Source organism: Psammomys obesus, unplaced genomic scaffold, assembly GCF_907164565.1.
Source record: "Psammomys obesus unplaced genomic scaffold, mPsaObe1.curated_primary_1811, whole genome shotgun sequence".
In the NCBI taxonomy this organism is placed as follows: domain Eukaryota; kingdom Metazoa; phylum Chordata; class Mammalia; order Rodentia; family Muridae; genus Psammomys; species Psammomys obesus.
This window is the reverse complement of record NW_026586662.1, coordinates 1268943-1286521: the sequence shown is the minus strand read 5'-3', so window position 1 is coordinate 1286521 and position 17579 is coordinate 1268943. Positions and strand designations below refer to the sequence as shown.

Genomic DNA, 17579 nt, shown 5'->3' with positions numbered 1-17579 from the left:
GAGTCATGGCTGTTAACTGAAGCCTGCTTCCGGCCCACTGCTAACTCTTCGGGGTCAGTCTGGAGGATGTTTGATGCCTCCTTGGCATCTGTACCTATAGGCTGGAGGAGGCACTCGACAACTGTGATGGTGATTTAAGCAGTGCATTATGGAAGACTCCAGCCTCGGTGAACTTGAACACAAGGCTGAGAATAACTGGCAAGCCTCTGTTCATTTCCTCTTGTTCAGCTCCCGAGAGCTTGGTACCCAAAGCTGGCACTACAGAGCCAGAGAGGGCAAAGTATCACAGAACATATTTCCTTTCCTTTCCTCCCCGCAGCAGGTTCTCACCTACACTGAGGGCGGGCTCCTGTGGAGCCCAGGGGTTGGGGAGGCGCCTCAGGAGCTCAGCCCCAGCCTCGGTGCCCAGCGCCGCCTCCGCCGCTAGGTCGCGAACGCGCGTCTCCACCGCACAGCGACGCAGGGAGCCAGCCACTCGCACAGCTCAGGCCAGCAGCGGCGGCGGCGGCGGTGGCGGCGAGGCTCGCGCCCCGGAGGAGCTGGACCGTGCAGAGCCTGCGGTAACCCGGAGCAGGATGGGGCGTGGGGCTAGCCTGGGGTCCGGGTGCCTTTCAGTCTGCACTCGTGTTGGGATCGGAGTGGGAGAAGATGGGAAGGATGGAGAAGAGGGATTGGGGTACAGACTGTACTGAGGGCAGCTTGGGGGCCTCTTGAAGGGCTCCCAAGTTTGCAGCCTGCCCTGCTGCTCAAGTCAGCTCTTCCGGCCCGAGGGGTCAGGATAACCTTGAATACAGCTCTTCGGGCTGAGCTGAGCATCCAGTGGGCGCAGGGCACCACGACCCGGCCACACCCTCTCCCGCAGGTGAGAAACTTTCTCGCCGCCACCAGGGTCTGCTGCGGGCCTCCGCGGTACATCCACAGAGCCCCAGAAGCTCGGGACTCGTCCCTCCAGACCAAGGGCGTGGTCCCTCGGCCCCAGTTGCGCGCCCCCCTGTAGTAAGTCTGTTTCTCAGGGCTAACCTGCGTTGACAGGTTTGTTCAGACTAAGGAGATGGCTGTGGGTCACCTTACTGTTGAGACCGCAATTGCAAGTCCCTCTTGTGTTCTTCTCTGCCCTGTTCTGTGTACTCAACTGAGAAAGGCCTTCTGGGAGCAAGTGCGACAGAAAACTGTTTTGATGCTTCGGTTTCCACAGCACTTTAGATGGCATGGAGCCCCGGATATTGCACTCGATTTAATCTGGCAACCAAGAAGCGATCGGGGATGTTCTGGGAGCAAAAGAAGCTTGGAAGAAAGTGCCCCTGACGATCCAGGGAAGAGAGAGGAACTGCCAACATAAATTAGTCCTTACGAACTGCCCCCTCCCCCAAGTAAGTAGCAGTATTTCCAGCACACCGGTGAAAATGAGATGAGAGGGCTAAGTACTTTTCCCACCCTGATTCCCCTAGTTAACGGTGGGGGCGGAGAGCGATCTGGAAAGTAACGCTGTGATTGCAGGCGTGGAGCACAGCAGCAAAAACAGGTACAAGGGAATGGTCTGGGCTGCAAGGATCCGGGGACTGTCGGGCACTGCCAACTTGGCCCTTGACCGGCTTTGATGCAGAGGTTATAGCAGGGTGGGGTGGGGGCGGGGCGGGGCGGGGCAGGGGTAAGGAGGCAGGGGCCAGCCCAAACTGCTTGGGGAGGTCTTGTAGACCTAAAGACACAGTTTGAAACTAGCGTGGCGGACACCCTGGAGCTGTGAAGGTATTTCAGAGTCACCTTTGCACATGTGTGACGGGGGGGGGGGGGGGGGGGGGGGGGGGGGGGGGGGGAGAAGAGAGCCAGGAGACTTTTCAAAAGATGGAAACAACGCCTTCCAGAACAAATACTTCTAAAAAGGCAGCCCAGGGCCACCCAGGAAAGCATCCCCAGAGGTAATTTATGGCTGGGTGAGCTGTGGATGGTGTTGTGCCATCTCCACGCTTCTTCACACGTGAGTTATGACTCATTAGGGTAATGATGCTAGCCTAGGAGGTGGCAGCCAGCATTTGGAAACCACGGAGCTCAATACAGGGGAGGAGAAAACATGGGCGCTTACTGTGAGAGCCATAGTTGATCTTGACTTGTGAGCGCACTCTGCGTTTTTGTGCGTTCCTGCGCATGTGCTTCCGTGTTATTTACCCTGCTCTTTCCTACATTCTTGGCCCCGAATGCTCTTGGCCTGCCCACAAAGCTCACCCACCTCTGGCTCACGAAGGGTCCTCTTTTACGTTGCAAATGACATCATCTTCATATCCTCCCAGTTTCTATTGGCTGGTAGATACTGTCATATTTGATCATTAAGAATCCACTCCTGAATGTTTTTGGATTTGTAAGGTTTTCGGGGTGACAGTAACTCACTGAGGTTCCTCATATATGGTCTCCTTTAGTCCTCAGGCCAAGCTGACTGTTATTTCCATTTTACATTAGAGGACCTACAGATACATTGTAGCCACTGACTACTATCATGGTGGACAGTATTTGCCTGGCTTTGCAGAATCATGGAAGGCAGTACCCTGCTATGTCAAAGGACAGGGGTGGAGGTAGGGGGAGAGTTAAATGAGTAGGGCTCTGTGCCTTCACCTTTACCGGGACAAAGATGGTGGTGGGAGATATGATAACTACAGATCTGAGGGAAGATGTGTCTGCAAAAGACACTAATCCTGGAATTTGGGACTTACTGTCAGGTTGAACCTCTAGCTCTGCATTGAGTTCAGAGACAGCTTTAAAATAGAGGATGGGGGGCTGGAGAGATGACCAGGTGGTTAAGAGCACTGGCTGCTCTTCCAGAGGACCTGTGTTCAGTTCCCAGCACCCAAACTGTCTATAAGGCCAGTCCTAGGAGATCTGACACTTCTTCTGGTCTCCCTGGACACTGCACCACCGGTGCTTAGTAGAGTACTTATCTCACGCCAGATAAGCATAGGAACTAAATTTGGGTCCCCAGCACCCACATTAAAAAATGTCAGAAGTAGTGGTTATAATCCAAGTGTTACAGAGCTGGAGACAGAAAGGTCCTTAGCGGCTTGCTGGCCAGTTAGTCATTCTGAATCAATGAGCTTCAGCACTGAGAAAGATCCTGTGTCAAAAATGGGGGGAGCAACAGAGGAAGATGCCCACCTCCATTCTCTTGCTTTCCCACACAAGCATGCACATACATGCATGTATAATCCCCCCCCCACACTTCCTCACACACAGCTGGTTGAGCTGCACATGATTGTAAATTCCATTGCTTAGGAAATAGGAGGTTATGTTTGAAGCTATCCTGGGCTACACAGTGAGACCTTGTCTCAAAAGATTTGGGGGTAGAGGTAGAGGTAGCAAGAGAAGAGATGATCTACATTCATGTGTGAAAGGCATCCTAGGGTTTCAATAGTCTGCAAGCTAAGTGAGCCCTGGAGAACAGACTTGGATTTCATTGATGAAGACATGCCATTCCTCATGTGTATCTGTGTGGAGCTTTTTAAGTGTCAGGGAAGCAGGCATGCTCACAGTTATACCCCAACACTTTAACAACCCCACGGGGTGGGAATGTATCACTTTGCTCATTTAACAAATGAAGAGATAGCTGGGTGTAGTGCTGCACGCCTGTAATCCTAGCACTCAGGGAGGCAGAGGCAGGTGTATCTCTGTGAGTTCGAAGTCAGGCTGGGCTACAGAGTGAGTCTAGGACAGACAAGGCTACACAGAGAAGCCCTGTCTCTGTCTCAGAAAACAAAACAAACAAACAAAAAAACAAACAAAAACAAACCAAAAAACAAATGAAGAGCCAGAGGTGCAGAGGAATAAGATATTTGTCCATGGTTACAGAGGCAATAGACATGAGATCTGGGATTAGAGCCTCACACATAATCATTGTTGCCCTCCCCCATGTGGTGTTAGGATCAGAGGAGCCCAGGGTCCACTCCATTCCATGTTCAGCTCTGAACAGTCCCTATTTAGAGGCAGGGGCCACTTCAAAGAATCTGGAAGAAGGTGTCTTGTGACAAGGATCTGGAGACCAGGTCACCAGAGGAGCAGACATTAATCTGGCAGCGAAGAGACATACCAGCATTTGAACCAGTCCTGAGATAGCTACCTAGCAGGATGTGGCATCATACCTAAGATTAGTGGTCAGGATGGTGAAGAAGAGGGGTTTCCCATAGGAGTAGAGGGCACTGGGTCTTGTTTTCTAATGCTCGCATTCAATTCTGCTGGAAAATAAGAAAAAGAATAAAAAAAATTAGCACTCAATCACACACACACACACACACACACATACACACACGTGACCATAGATGATGTGAGGGCACCAAACTAAGCTTTTTGACCAAGGTATACACTTTCAAGTTCTGAGAACTTCCAAACGAAAACAGTCTACTGCCAAGAGAAAAGTTCAAGGTCTACCTGAAAACATCTCAGTAAACTGTGAGCCCACTAGCCACTCCAAAAATGTGAGGGTTGAGCTAGGGAGATGGCTCAGTTGGCAAGGTGCCTATCTTGCAAACATGAGGGCCTGAGTCTGCTTCTCCAGAATCCGTGGATAAGGCTAAGTCCAATGGGTCATGCCTGTAGCCCTAGTTCTCAGGGTGAAGGCAGAGACAAGTGGATCCCTGAAGCTCATTGATTAGTTGGTCCAGTGCAATCAGTGAGCTTCAGGTTCAATGAAAGACCCTGTCTCAAAAAATAAAGGTGGAGAGGATTAGAGGAAGACATCTGAAATTGACCTCTGACCTCCACACATATAGGCATACGTCTGGAGAAGCACCTATAGAATATGCACCTGTGTGTATGCACACACACAGAGAGAGAGAGACAGACAGACAGAGAATGAATATCTGAGTGCTCGATTGATGGTATAGCTCAATGATGGAGAACTTACCTACCAAAAGTGAGACCCTGTGTTACATTCCCGGCATAACTAAGATACAAAAAGATGAAGAATGTATGGGCTGAGAGAAGAAGAAGCTGAAGAGGTGTCTTCAGAGAGATCTGTTGCACTCTCCTATGCTAAGCCCAGTGACTGGGCCTTCAAGGGAACATGAATTGAGCTGCATATGTGCTTCCTGCATATGCAATTCATGAGATTCCTGGGTAGCCGAATCAACCTGCTTTGTTCAAATTTGGTGAGGAAAAAGATGCTTGGACATTTCATGGTACCAAGAGGAACCACTTGGGAAGGATAATCAGCTAGAGAGTGAGGACACAGGAGCAGGGAGTTTTGAGTAGAGGAGGTGATGAAGGGCCACCGGAAAGAAGATGGTGTCACTGAGCACACACAGAGAATAAGGCCAGTGCAGTCCTGTCTTCCTGCTTTGAACTTGGATGGGTGAGAAACTGGCCAGCAGCTCAGCAGATGATGGAGAATGAGAAGCTGCCCTGATCCCAGTAGGGAGCATGGTGAGAGGCCAATGTCTCATTTGTGTTAAAGGACTGAACATTTCGGTTCCTTGGGGTCTTTGAAGTGTCTGTGTGAATAGAAGAGTTACGGATTTCTGCAGTGAAAGGCAGGAAAGATAGATACATTCCAAGGAGTTGGAAAGCAAAAATAAACAAATACCTGGGCAGGCTCCACAAACTGTGGCTGCTCAGAGTATGGGCTTTTTATGCTTGGATTAAAATAGAGAAGAGTAGTAAGCTGTCTGCTTGATGCTACATTTATTTCTGACGGAAGATTTAGATATGGGAGCAGTTAGAAAAGAAAATGCTTACTTAGCCAGCATTCCAGAGACTCTAACTTGGAAAGAGAGGTTCATCAGAATTAGAGAGACAGACACACACTGAGGGAGAGCCAGCCATAATAAACACTGGAAGTACCCCACAAAATTACTGAAAATACCAACTGTGCATTTGTCTGTTGTTTGTGGTTGAAAAATGACTTACATTCCATTTTCCTAAAATTGTTTCTTTTTCTTCAGATAGCAGCATGCTAACAACTGGGGTGGGGCAGGTAGGGAGATGTATTTTCCTTAGGAGATGGAACCCTGTTTGGGGAGGACTAGCATTCATCTAAGACGGTGCTGATACAGTCCAGGGACCTGGGGTCTGGATGGGGTTAATTTTCTCTGCCAGGCAAAATCAGAAGCATAGCAGGTGGCAGCAGAGAAATCTGAGATAGTGAGGTTGAAGAAAGCTGTTTATTGGGGCATGAAGAAACACACAGGTGCAGCAGTCACACAGAGAGAAAGACCCTCTAAAGCAAAGGGGGAAGCCAGAACGCTAGTCTCTTCTCCAGTGATGGAGGTTTTAAAGCCTCTCAAGAGTTTTCCTCCCCTATTTAGGATTGGTCAGTTTGAAGGCAGTTAATTGGTTGGTAACACTTGAGTGATAAGTCTTGATCTGGCCTTGAAGCTGTTGAGCCAGTCCATCAGCAGGAGGCCTGATGCTAGGACCCAAAAGCTTCCAGGCTTTTGTCTCAGGTCAGGAGGTTGAGGAAATGCACCACCTTCTTTACCATTACCTAGGTAGAGCCCTGCCCCCGCTCTGTCTACCTAACAAGGAGCATGTCTCACTCCTAGCCCGCAATGCTGATATTTTTGGCTTTGTACGCCAAGGTACAAAGTGATTTTCTTTTCTACCTCTACTGGAGTATGAAAAGTATTTATTCCCACTAGAAAGAAGGTGAAAGTATGTGAGACATTTATGTTTGCTTCCCATTTCTTGTGAACATGCTTGTTCAGTCCACGATAATGTTGCTTATGCATGAAGTAAAAATGCAGAGGTTGAGAATCTTTTCGAGATGCTAAAATTGTGGAAGTTAAATGTGGGTTTAATTGCTTTGGCTTCTGCTACCAAGACCTATATAATCACTTCCCTGACTAGAAAGCATTACTAAAATGTCATAGCTCTTCAAGTGAAATTGATTTACGAGCTTCAAATAATCATCCTCTCAAATGTGCCTTTGCTTTCCCCACACATGTCCTTGTGACAGCAAAACAACTGTCAAGGGGAGTCAGGGCTAGCTGAGGGCACAGCTGCCCACAGGTGGACTCACAGCCTGGTGGATCAAGAAAGAAACATGAGATAAGGGAGAGGATGTGAGCATAAACCTTTCCTTTCTTCCCCTGAAACGCACCCAAGTTAACACAATTCCATGGACAAAGCAGACATTCAAGATGAAGCTCTGGATAGCGTTATACAAACCTTTGTCATATTCATGCCAAGTTTCTACACAACCTAGTGGTGCAGGGAGAGTTAACCTGTATCTCTGGGAGTCTGAGGCTGAGCTCGGGGTGCCAGGAGCCGGATCATGGCTTCCATGAACATTTACTTCCTTTTCACAGTTTCTGTCTGCAGTAACTTACTTACTATAGAAAGCAGCCTGCCAGCTCTGAGTCAAAGTGACACAGAAAAAAGATGAGCTATGTATGTTTGGTGACCTGGGGATCCTCAGTCAAGATCGGGTGGAGCCTACTTTCCATCCCTTATTTTGCAAGATCCCTCCTTGCTCTCTTCTGGTCAGGTCTTCTCCACAAGATGAAGCAGCATGCTTCTGGAAGCCAGCACTGCCCTTGTTCCACCAGGCTATGGCTTGCTTCGTATCAGCAATTCCACCGAAGTGGCTGAGTGGTAGGCAAATGTAGAAAGTCAACCGTGAGAGGTGAACTCCAGACCAAGAAGATGATCCTTGTGTTTGAGTATTTCTGCTGCACTGTCTCAACCTCTTAAACTTACAAGAGCTGATCCCTTCCCCCTGTACTTACTTGCCTGTCAACAGAATGATTTGGCTCAGGGCTGAAGGAGTGGTGTGTGCTCTTGAAGATGGATACCGCTGGAGAGAAATAGAAAGCAAGCTGTTTTTGACAGGTCACCTTCCAAGTGATTTAAGATACAGCCAACACCACTTACTGTAGTCTGTGCCAAATGCTTCAAAAGCTCCAGTAATTAAAACTTACAGAGTGGTTCCCAAGGGCCACACAAATGGCCCAAGCTTAAAGTTTTATTTTGCCTGGCACAGTGTTTTAGAACTACAGCAATATAAATCAGCCTGAGAACTTGGTGAGTGACAGGCTGATCTCTTTGGAGTTGGATTCATGCTGTCTGTTTTAGATACATTTTTGTTGCTGTAATAAAATACTATGACCAAAAGCAACTTAAAGAAAAGAGTTTATTTGGGCTTATAGTTCCAGAGGGATGAGAGTTCATCATGGCAGGGAGACACGGCAGCAAGTGGTAGACATAGTGGCAGGGGATCCATATTTTTTTTAATTTATTTTTCTTTTCTTAGGAGTTCCACCTTTAACAGAAGACACAAAGTAGAGGGAGCAAACTCGAAGTTGACTGAGGTAGTATAACCAAGTGACAAGTTTCTTCCAGTAAGACCACGCCTCCCAGCTCTCCCCGATGAGAAAATAGTCTGGAGATCAAGTGTTCAAATCCCTGACTCTGTGGTGGACCATCCTCATTCAAACCACCATACTCTCTCATAAATAAGAAATTCAAGTAATTCATCATGGAATTTGAGAAAAGAAAAGAGTCCTCATATGCTAAGGTAGAGCACCGTGGTAGAGTAGAGGCGGTGCTATGCCCCTGTTGTATGACGAAACTCCTGGGGAGATGTACCACACACATCTACTCCCCCCCACCCCAGGTAGGAAACCTATAACATGCCCAAGCACAGGTACCACGGAAGTCCAGCTTAGTGAACCAGTGAGTTTTACTGAGGTTATTTTTAGGAGTATGGGTGAGGGGTTACTTACAGGAGCAGAAATGACTGAGAGACGGCCACATCACCAAGGCATACACCAACATGGGTGACAGCTCAGAAAAACTGGGAACCTGGAGCACATGGCACAGCCTACAGCTCAACAGGTTGGAGAGTGTCCTTTTCCCACCTGACTCTGGCCTAAACCTGTTCATAAAAGCTCACGTGTTTTCTACATCTTCCAGGCAGCAAGTCTGCTCTCAGAGTCTTTGCAGCTTGACTCTCTGGGGTATGATGGTGACTTCTAGCTTTAATTGTTTACTCTGCAAAGGAGGAACCTATTGAATCTAGTCAGTTTCAGGGACTTCCTGAAGCTATTTGGAGTCATTTACATTCTTGTTTAAGGAACCTTCCTGCAAGACAGAATGCTTTAGTCCCAAAGGAAAAACAAAACAAAACTGTTTCATGACAACCCCATTCTCTAGGGAAAGGAAGGTGGGAGTCTGGAGAGAGAAAGATCGAAGTCCAGCATGGAGGGAAGAAGAGAATAGGGAAGCTTTGAGGACCATCTTTGATTGTGCTAAGCCTGGGTTCCTGTACTGTGCTGAGACTCTTTTTAAAGATGCTTTTGTATCCACTGTCTATGTCATAAAGCTGTAATACTGTCATGATGCCATTTACCCTGTGTGTGTGTGTGTGTGTGTGTGTGTGTGTGCCTGTGTGTGTTTGAGAGGTAAAGGTTAGCAGGGGTGAGAACAATTTCATATATAAGCCTATATTCTAGAGTGTATCAGCCTGGGCTTTTTGATCTTCACCAGGTCTCTCATGGTTAAGCTCACTGTGTTTTTTTTTTTTGTTGTTGTTGTTTTTTGTTTTTGTTTTTCTTTTATTAATTTACTTTTTATTAATTACAATTTATTCACTTTGTATCCCAGCTATAGACCACTCCCTTATCCTCTTCCAAACCAACCCTCCCTTCCTCTTCTCCCTTGCCCCTCCCCTAGCCCACTGACAGAGGAAGTCCTCCTCCTATCAGGTCTCATCAGGACTGGCTGCATTGTCTTCCTCTGTGGCCCGGTAAGGCTGCACCTCTCAGGGGGAGGTGATCAAAGAACCAGCCAGTGAGTTCATATCAGAGACAGTCCCTGTTCCCCTTACTAGGGTACTCACTTGGATACTGAGCTGCCATGGGCTACATCTGTGCAGGAGTTCTAGGTTATCTCCATGCAGGTCCTTGGTTGGAGTATCAGCCTCAGAAAATACCCCTGTGCCCAGATTTTTTGGTTCTGTTGCTCTCCTTGTAGAGCTCCTGTCCCCTCCAGGTCTTTCATCTCCCCCTTTTATAAGATTCCCTGCACTCTGCCCAAAGTTTGGCTTATGAGTGTTTTGATTTGAACTTTCTCCTACCAATTTTAACTTGTTTAGAACAACCATTCCTTCTTACAGAACATCCTTGTGGGAACTTTGCGTACCTGTTGAAGGTGGCATGGAACAGGGTGAGTTAATAACAGTTTGGAAATAACTATCTTTTCAAAGGTATATTTATTGTTTCATTACTGTAAGAATGATTGGGATAAAATAAGTCAGACATAATGGACTTTCAAATGCAGATCAATTTAGTTAAATGGCAGTTTCATTTTTAATGACAGTTTAATTCATCAAAGAGAACATTGTCTTCCTCAAATAAATTCAGGACTTATGTAAGTTTGCTTGCACTACAAAGCACCCAAGGTAGAAACGCTTGAACAGCAGTCATGCATGTTCAACTGGGGACCATAAAGAAAGGCCCCATCACAGGTCTTTGTCCTTCACTCACTGGTGGTTGCCCTTCTGCCATCTGTTCACATGCAGTTCTTCTGTGTGTCCTCATCTCTCTCAGGAAATCCATTAGATGGCCTCTTTTCAGTCAAGCCCTGTTTCCAAATGTAGTCACATTCTGAAGTGTGAGGGGTTAAGGATTTGATGTACAGATTATAAGGTGGTCAAAACTCAGTCTGTAAGTATCATATGTGTTTATTATTCATCTATGTACCCATGTCTACCCATCTCTTTCATCTATCTGATGGTTGTCTATCAAGTCATCTGCTCACTGTCATCATCTGTCAGTTTACTATTAATCACTATCATCTGTCTATTGTGTATTTACTGTCTGTCCAGATATACACAAACACTCATGTGCAGTTACTCACTCACCTATGCATAGCTCTTGAAAATAGATACACATGGAGGGTTAATGTCAAGTAAAAAGCAAGTCAATATTTTGTCAGAGAATATTCATCTAAAATAAATTTCACCAAATCCCTTTAAGTCCTTTACACTTCCTCTCAGCAAAGATGAGTATTTAAGCCATAGGAAGCTATTACATGAATGCAGCAGAAGCTTAAAAATAAAGAATTTAAGAATCCACATGGGTTTCTAGAACTGGTCTGGTCTGAGCACAGAGAGTCCCCAGCTGTTCATGACTCTCCCAGATGGAGAAAGGGGATCCCCAAAGAGACTCCTCAATCCTGAGCTCTGGAAAGAAGCAAGACTGTGTTGCTTGTGGCTGGGAGGATAGGCAGGGTACCTGCTTGGCTCAGCAATGTCCACTACTCCCTGAGCAACTCTTGCTTTGGAGAGCTCTCAGACCCCCTCCCACAAAACATTGACTGAGAAGCCCTTCTTACCATTACTATTATTATTTATGTTAAAAAATGTTTTCAGTTTTTTTTTTTTTCATTATTCTTTAAGCGAAAGAAGGCTTATTCTAGCTTACAGTTCAAGGTCATGCATTCCATTTGGGAGGAAAAGGCTTGGCTGGCTACAGGATCAGGAGGACAAAGGTCACATTGTTATATCAGCAGTCGGGAAGCAGAGTGAACAAGAAGAACAGAACAGAGAAGGAGATGGAGAGGGAGAAGAAGGAGAAGGAGGGAGAGGGAAAAGGAGAGGGAGACAGAGAGACAGGGAAAGAGAGAGAGAGAGAGAGAGAGAGAGAGAGAGAATCTGTTTGTTTGTCCCTGGTCCATTTCTTCTACCTCTTAAAGATTCTGCATCCTCAAATAGTGCCACCAGATAGGCAAGAAGTATTCAAATACATGAGTCTATGGGAGGGGCTGGGACATCATGCCTATAACTACTTTGTGCGCATCAGGATCATGCCTCAGAGCCTTCCAATCAGTCCTTTCCAAATGAAACTTATCTGGTTTATTTTGGCTTTAACCCCTGTGTGGGCCTGGCATCCCTTTTGCTGTGTTCCTGAAGTCTCTATTAGAACAAAGACTTTTTATTTACTCTCATGTTCAGGGTTAAAAGGAGAGAAGAATAAGTTTGTAACGCATCAACATCATGAGATTCCATAACACATAGAACACGTCTGCTGTGACGAAGGCCTGTGTACTATCTTAGTCTGTTTAAAAAAAAAAAAAACTTTATTATTATTAGTGAGTGAGCACATGGTATATGTGTATGCCTGAGAGACAGGGAGAGAGAGAGCACATGGTGTGGGGGGGAGTCAGAGAACAACTTTCGGAGTTGGTTCTTTGCTTTCACCTTTGTGTGGGTTCTGGGAATTGGGTTCAGGTGATTGGGTTTGTTCAGGAAGTGCTTCAGTGCTTTAACCATGGAGTCGTCTCGCATACATCTTAGTCTGTTCTTGATGTCAGCACAAGATCCTTTTGGCTTATCAACCGCAGACATTTACTGCTCACAGTACTGGAGCACGGGAAACCCATTGTGAAGGCGGCAGCACACTCGGGTCTAGCAGGGGCTCTCAGCCTCGTGGATGGTTGTTGTGTTGTCTGTTGCTGTGTCTTCCTATGAAGGGAGCAGGCAGCGCACTTGGGCTGCTTTTCTTAGGCTACCAATCCCATTCGTGAAGCCTGAGCCCTCGTGACCTAATTCCCTCCTAAACTCTTAACTATGATCTAAGGTCAGACACATGAGCTTGAGGACAGCCAGCATTCAGTAGGTGACTGGAACTCAGTGGTGAGCAAAGCAGAAGAGGCCATTGTCCGATGGCTTACGGAAGGAGCCAGAGGGAGAGAGAAGGCCAGGGGAAGACTGGTTAGCTCAGTGGCATCATAACCTTTCCTGTGGTATTCTGGGAAGGAATGTCACTATTTCCAAAGGTCAAGGACAGTTGTCTTGTCCCAACAGCTAGAATTTCATTGAGAAGAATTTCTGGACTGAACTAGGGAGAACTGCAGAGGCAGGAAACACTAACTGAGAACGTTGCTATCTGGCCTGTTTACTGCCATTATTACCAAGCCTAATTGGTGGAGGGATTCAAGTCCTCTTTGAGGCATTGGTCGTTAGAGAAAGGATGGCCATCAAATAGTCTCCATTTAACGCGGTTGCTTAGTTTCTATCTGGGTTACACTTTTAACCTCCATGTGTTATTTGTAAGTTATTATATTGGTCTGAATGTTGATTTTAAGGGGGCACATCATCGGTCTTGAGGATAGACTTTTTATCCTGTGTTGTGTGCTGAAACAAGTCACAGCTGTACCTTGGCGAACAGGGGCGGAACTGAAGATACATCCTTAAAAGTCTGTTAGCTGTCAGTCACAGTGTAGCGTAATTTTCTATGCTACAACAGGAGATGGCATAAAACTTGACAGTACAGGTCAGTGGTTTTTAGCCTGTGAGATGTGACCCCTTTGGGGTCAAATGACCCTTTCATAGGGGTCACCTAAGACCATTGGAAAATATAGATATTTGTGTTATGATTCAGTAGCAAAAATGACAGTAAAGGGCCACAGCATTAGGAAGACAGAACCGCTGGTGTAGATAAATGACGGGAGTGCGTCCTCCTGGGAAAGGAGAATGGACCCAGTGTGTGCACAAGTATTTGCAAGTTTGTAATCTCAGCTAGTGTGGCTTCAAAAGTAAGAGGTGTGCTCGAGTCAAAGCAGAAGACACTGAGGTCCCCAAAGCACGAGCCAGAATTGGAGAAAACCTCGTGCACTGAAAGAAACTGCTGACTTTAGACTTCCACAGAAATGTGTTCAGTTGAATGTGGCTGTGAGGAGGCCTTCGGCATGGAATTCTGTGCCCTGCCTTGATTTCCCTCACTTGGAAAAGGCCTCGATTTCTGTCTACACTTAACAGGGAAATGAAGGTTATCTAACTGGCCTCTGGGTGTGAGCATCTTCATGGCGGAAGGGTACGGATAACGAGCCCTTTTCTTGGTTTGACCCATCAGGGGAGTTGCACGTTCAGGAGATGGGGAGAAATGCTTATTCTTTTTTTTTTTTTTCAGTGAATCTTTTTTTTAATTTTAATTTTAATTTTTAATTCTTTATTAATTACACTTTATTCACTTTGTATCCCCCCTGTGGTTCCCTCCCTCCTCCTGTCCCATTCCCTTCCTTCCTCCACCCTCTGCATGCTTGCCCCTCCCCAAGTCCACTGGTAGGGAAGAGTTTCTTTTTCTTCCTTCTGATCCTAGTCTGTTAGGTCTCATCAGGAGTGGCTGCATTGTCTTCCTTTGTGGCCTGGTAAGGCTGCTCCCCCCTCAGGGGGAGATGATCAAAGAGCAGGCCAATCAGTTCATGTCAGAAGCAGTCCCTAGGAACACCCAATACTATGATACCCACTTGGACACTGAACTGCCATGGGCTACATCTGTGCAGGGGTTCTAGGTTATCTCCTTGCATGATATTTGGTTGGAGTATGAGTCTCAGGAAAGACCCCTGTGTTCAAATTTTTTTTGGTTCGGTTGCTCTCCTTGTGGAGTTCCTGTCCTCTCCAGATCTATGCTTATTCTTAAGAAAGAGAGGAATGCCCATGAGGAGTAGAGATGGGTTAGAGGATAAAAGAGTCAGAGGAGTTAATGAAAAAGTGTTGGAGTGTGAGAGGGCGAAGAGGTGCTGGGTGGATTTTACTGCGTGGAAAGGTGTCTGGCTTGCTAATCACATTTTTTCCCACTGTGGGTTGTTCTGGAACTACCTGTGCACACGTGAAAAAGCTAACCCCCTTTACAGTGTAGTTTCAAGGTGTAGTCCTAATTGTTGTTATTGCATTCGTTGGCAGCCAAGTTTCCAACTGCTTAAAAAAACTATTTGTCTCTCTGCCACCGGGAAGCTTGTTTAGGATGTGTTTCCTGTCAGCGAGGTTATTTTTAAGGACTCTAATGGTAGGATGGCGATATGACCTACATTAGCTACTTAGAGCAGCGCCCCCCCCCCCCGACAGAGGCACTCCCTGTTCCCTGTTTGTTTATTCAGAGAGCCACTGACAGCTTTTAGCTACCTTGTGTGAGCCCTGGTGTCAGGGTGTAACTACTACCCCTGAGCCAGCACCTCAGACAGTCTCTTAGGACCGGCTTTCCAGACAGACAGGATGCAATTTCCAAACGCCCAATGGGTCCAGCCTCCCTTTCAGCCAGGCTCAGAGACAGCCCTGGGTGTCTCCAACAGGCAGATTAAAATGCTGCTTTAGACATCCATCGATCAACTTGTTTGTCCATGTGCATCCAAAGGCCTAAACACCTGCCCTGGGCTTGGATGGAAAAGCATCGCCTGCTGGATTTTCCAAGGAGAACAGATGGCTTTCTAAAAGAGACCACAGGTTCTGCCCTCAGGTTTATCTTTGGGAGTCCAAGGCAAAAGAGAGAGAGTGCAAATAAGGCCCTCATTTTTCTTTCTTTCTTTTTTCTGAAGGTTACTAAAACTGCAGCTGGGTGGAGGGGAAGGGGCGCCTGGCTTTTCTTTCTGCCTCGCTGCAAGGACCTCAGGGCTGGTTCTGGTGTCGTTCGCTGCCAGGTTTGCTTTTCTCTTATCACAGATTCTTTCTTTTAGTACTCTAGCGCATGAAACTAGCAGGGCTGAGTGATCTTCCCCTAAGTAACTTACTTAGATGAAAGCGAGTAGCGTACGGAAGAGAAGCATCCATACAAATGTGCTGTCTGCAGTGGGCTTTCTGACACTCCTCACAGCCTGGGGCCCTGTGAGGTTGTTGGGTGGCTGCTTTCAGTCCGGTTGGTGTCTTCTGTGTACTGCTGCTGGGCTGTGGGGTGAGCAGCTGCGCATTTGGGGTGGGCTGTGTAGAAAAGACAAACAGCATCCTCCATTTTTGTTTTCTTTGTTCCGTGTACTTGCCATTTTCCACTTGTCTTCGTCTGCTCTGCTTGTTTCATTGGCTGCAGTATCAGTTTGCAAAGATCAAAGGAGACCTCATCTTAGTTTCCTTAAAAAGAAACAGTTATTTACTGGTCCTTTCTAAGTTAGGAAGTCAGTTAAGTATTAGGAACCCCAAGACATAAATGCTGATAATTACAGCTTTTAAACATCTAAATGCCCATCATTTGAGTTATTTTTATTATAAATAATTTCTCTCCATATCTTCTTCCCTTTCTCCTTTTTTTTTTTTTTTTTTTTTTTTCTTTTTCTATAGCTCTGAGGATTGAGGGCTTTCACACATGGCAGGCAAACACTGAGCAACATCCCATATAGGTTACTTTTAATTTTCTTCATTTGCCTAGAACACATAGATTTCCTAACCACAAGGTAGGTTTGGTAGGAACCAGCTGGCTAAGGAGCTGGTGGTAAAACACAGGAGCTTTTCTGGGCCAGGAGAGTTTTTACATAATAGTAACAGTTTACGCTACTATTTCTTAATCTAACCCGGGATCTTCCTTATTCATCTTTGTGTGTTTATGTATGTATATGTATACATTCATGTGTGTGTGTACACGTGTCTGTGCCTGTGGAGACCAGGGGTTTGACATCAGTGTCTTACTCAATCGTTTTCCACCTTAATTTTTGAGACAAGATCTCAAAACTTGGAGCTCACCACTTCAGCGAGACTGCCTGTCCAGCAAGCCTCATGGGTCCTCCTGTCTCTGTGTCCCCAGTGCTGGGGTTACAGGCATGAGGCCCTGTCCCTGGATTTTTACATCGATTTTGAAGCTCTGAACTCCTGCTTGCACATTAAGCAGTTTGCCAGGTCCCTTGCCTATTGATCCTTCATATGCCATTGCATTCTTCACAGCCACTTTGTAAAGCAGGTATTGTTACCTTTAGCTATCTAGTAGGGAAACAGAGGCCCAGGCAATTCTCTGATGTCTCTGTAGCTCAGGTTGGCAGATATTTTCTACCAAAGACCAGAAAATAAATATTTGGGGCCTTTTGGCTCTCTCTATTGCAGTTGGAATGCTAAGGAAGGCAGAGAAAACACAAAACAGACAGATGGCCAACTTACGGTGAGGCTTCTTTAAAAATGGATACTTGTATTAGAATTCCATATTGTCTTATGTCACAGGGATCGTTGGTTAGAGTTTCTTCAATCATTTCTCAATTAGTTCAGAAATAGAACATTCTTCATGGCAAGCTGGTAAGAGCAGAGCCATTGGGCTGGCCTTGCTGACCCCTGACTGGATGGCTGTGTTGAGAAGGAAGGGGGTGTTGGGGCAAAGAGAAGACAAGGAACACTAGTGTCATAGGGGACATCCTGTGTGCAGGTGGCACAGAGCACAGAGTGTCTGAGGGGCAGTTAAAAACACAGTTTCCAAACTGTATTTTGAGGCAAAGTAGCTCAAAGTAAGAGGAGCTGGTGAGGCCTCTGTTGTGACCTTTGCAGTAGCTTTTTGTCACGGTGGCTCTCTGAGACAATTAACTCATGAGGGTGAAAGGATTTCACTCAGGGTTTCAATCCACTTTTTTTTTTTTTTTTTTTTTGCCTGTTGTTTTAAGACACTAAGAAGACAGTGGCATCTCAGTGAGGTGAACACAGCCGAGCAAAACTGCTTACCCCATGGTGGTCAAGAAGTTAAGAGCACTGGCAGCTCTTCCAGAGGTCCTAGTTCAATTCCCAGCAAACACATGGTGGCTCACAATCATCTAGAATGAGATCTGGTGCCCTCTTCTGGCCTGCAAGCATACCTGCAGACAGAACACTGTATAGGTAATAAATAAATAAATAAATAAATAAATAAATAAATAAATAAATAAAT

At 46.1% G+C, this 17579-nt stretch overlaps 1 protein-coding gene across 5 annotated transcripts in view; it reads left to right on the top strand.

Annotated features, from left to right (window-relative positions):
* The first annotated feature begins 479 nt into the window (after window positions 1-479).
* The window catches only part of Mrap2 (melanocortin 2 receptor accessory protein 2), a 41173-nt gene continuing 24073 nt past the window's right edge, over window positions 480-17579 (top strand). Inside the window, exons 1-3 of one of the 5 annotated variants that reach the window (XM_055602508.1) lie at window positions 480-560; window positions 1196-1370; window positions 1449-1522. The gene's annotated coding sequence lies outside the window, so the exon portion shown is untranslated. Of the gene's footprint in view, window positions 561-1195; window positions 1371-1448; window positions 1523-8264; window positions 8286-10111; window positions 10141-17485; window positions 17531-17579 lie in introns of those variants that run through there. The other 4 variants (XM_055602507.1, XM_055602509.1, XM_055602511.1 and 1 more) reach the window with 4 other exon arrangements.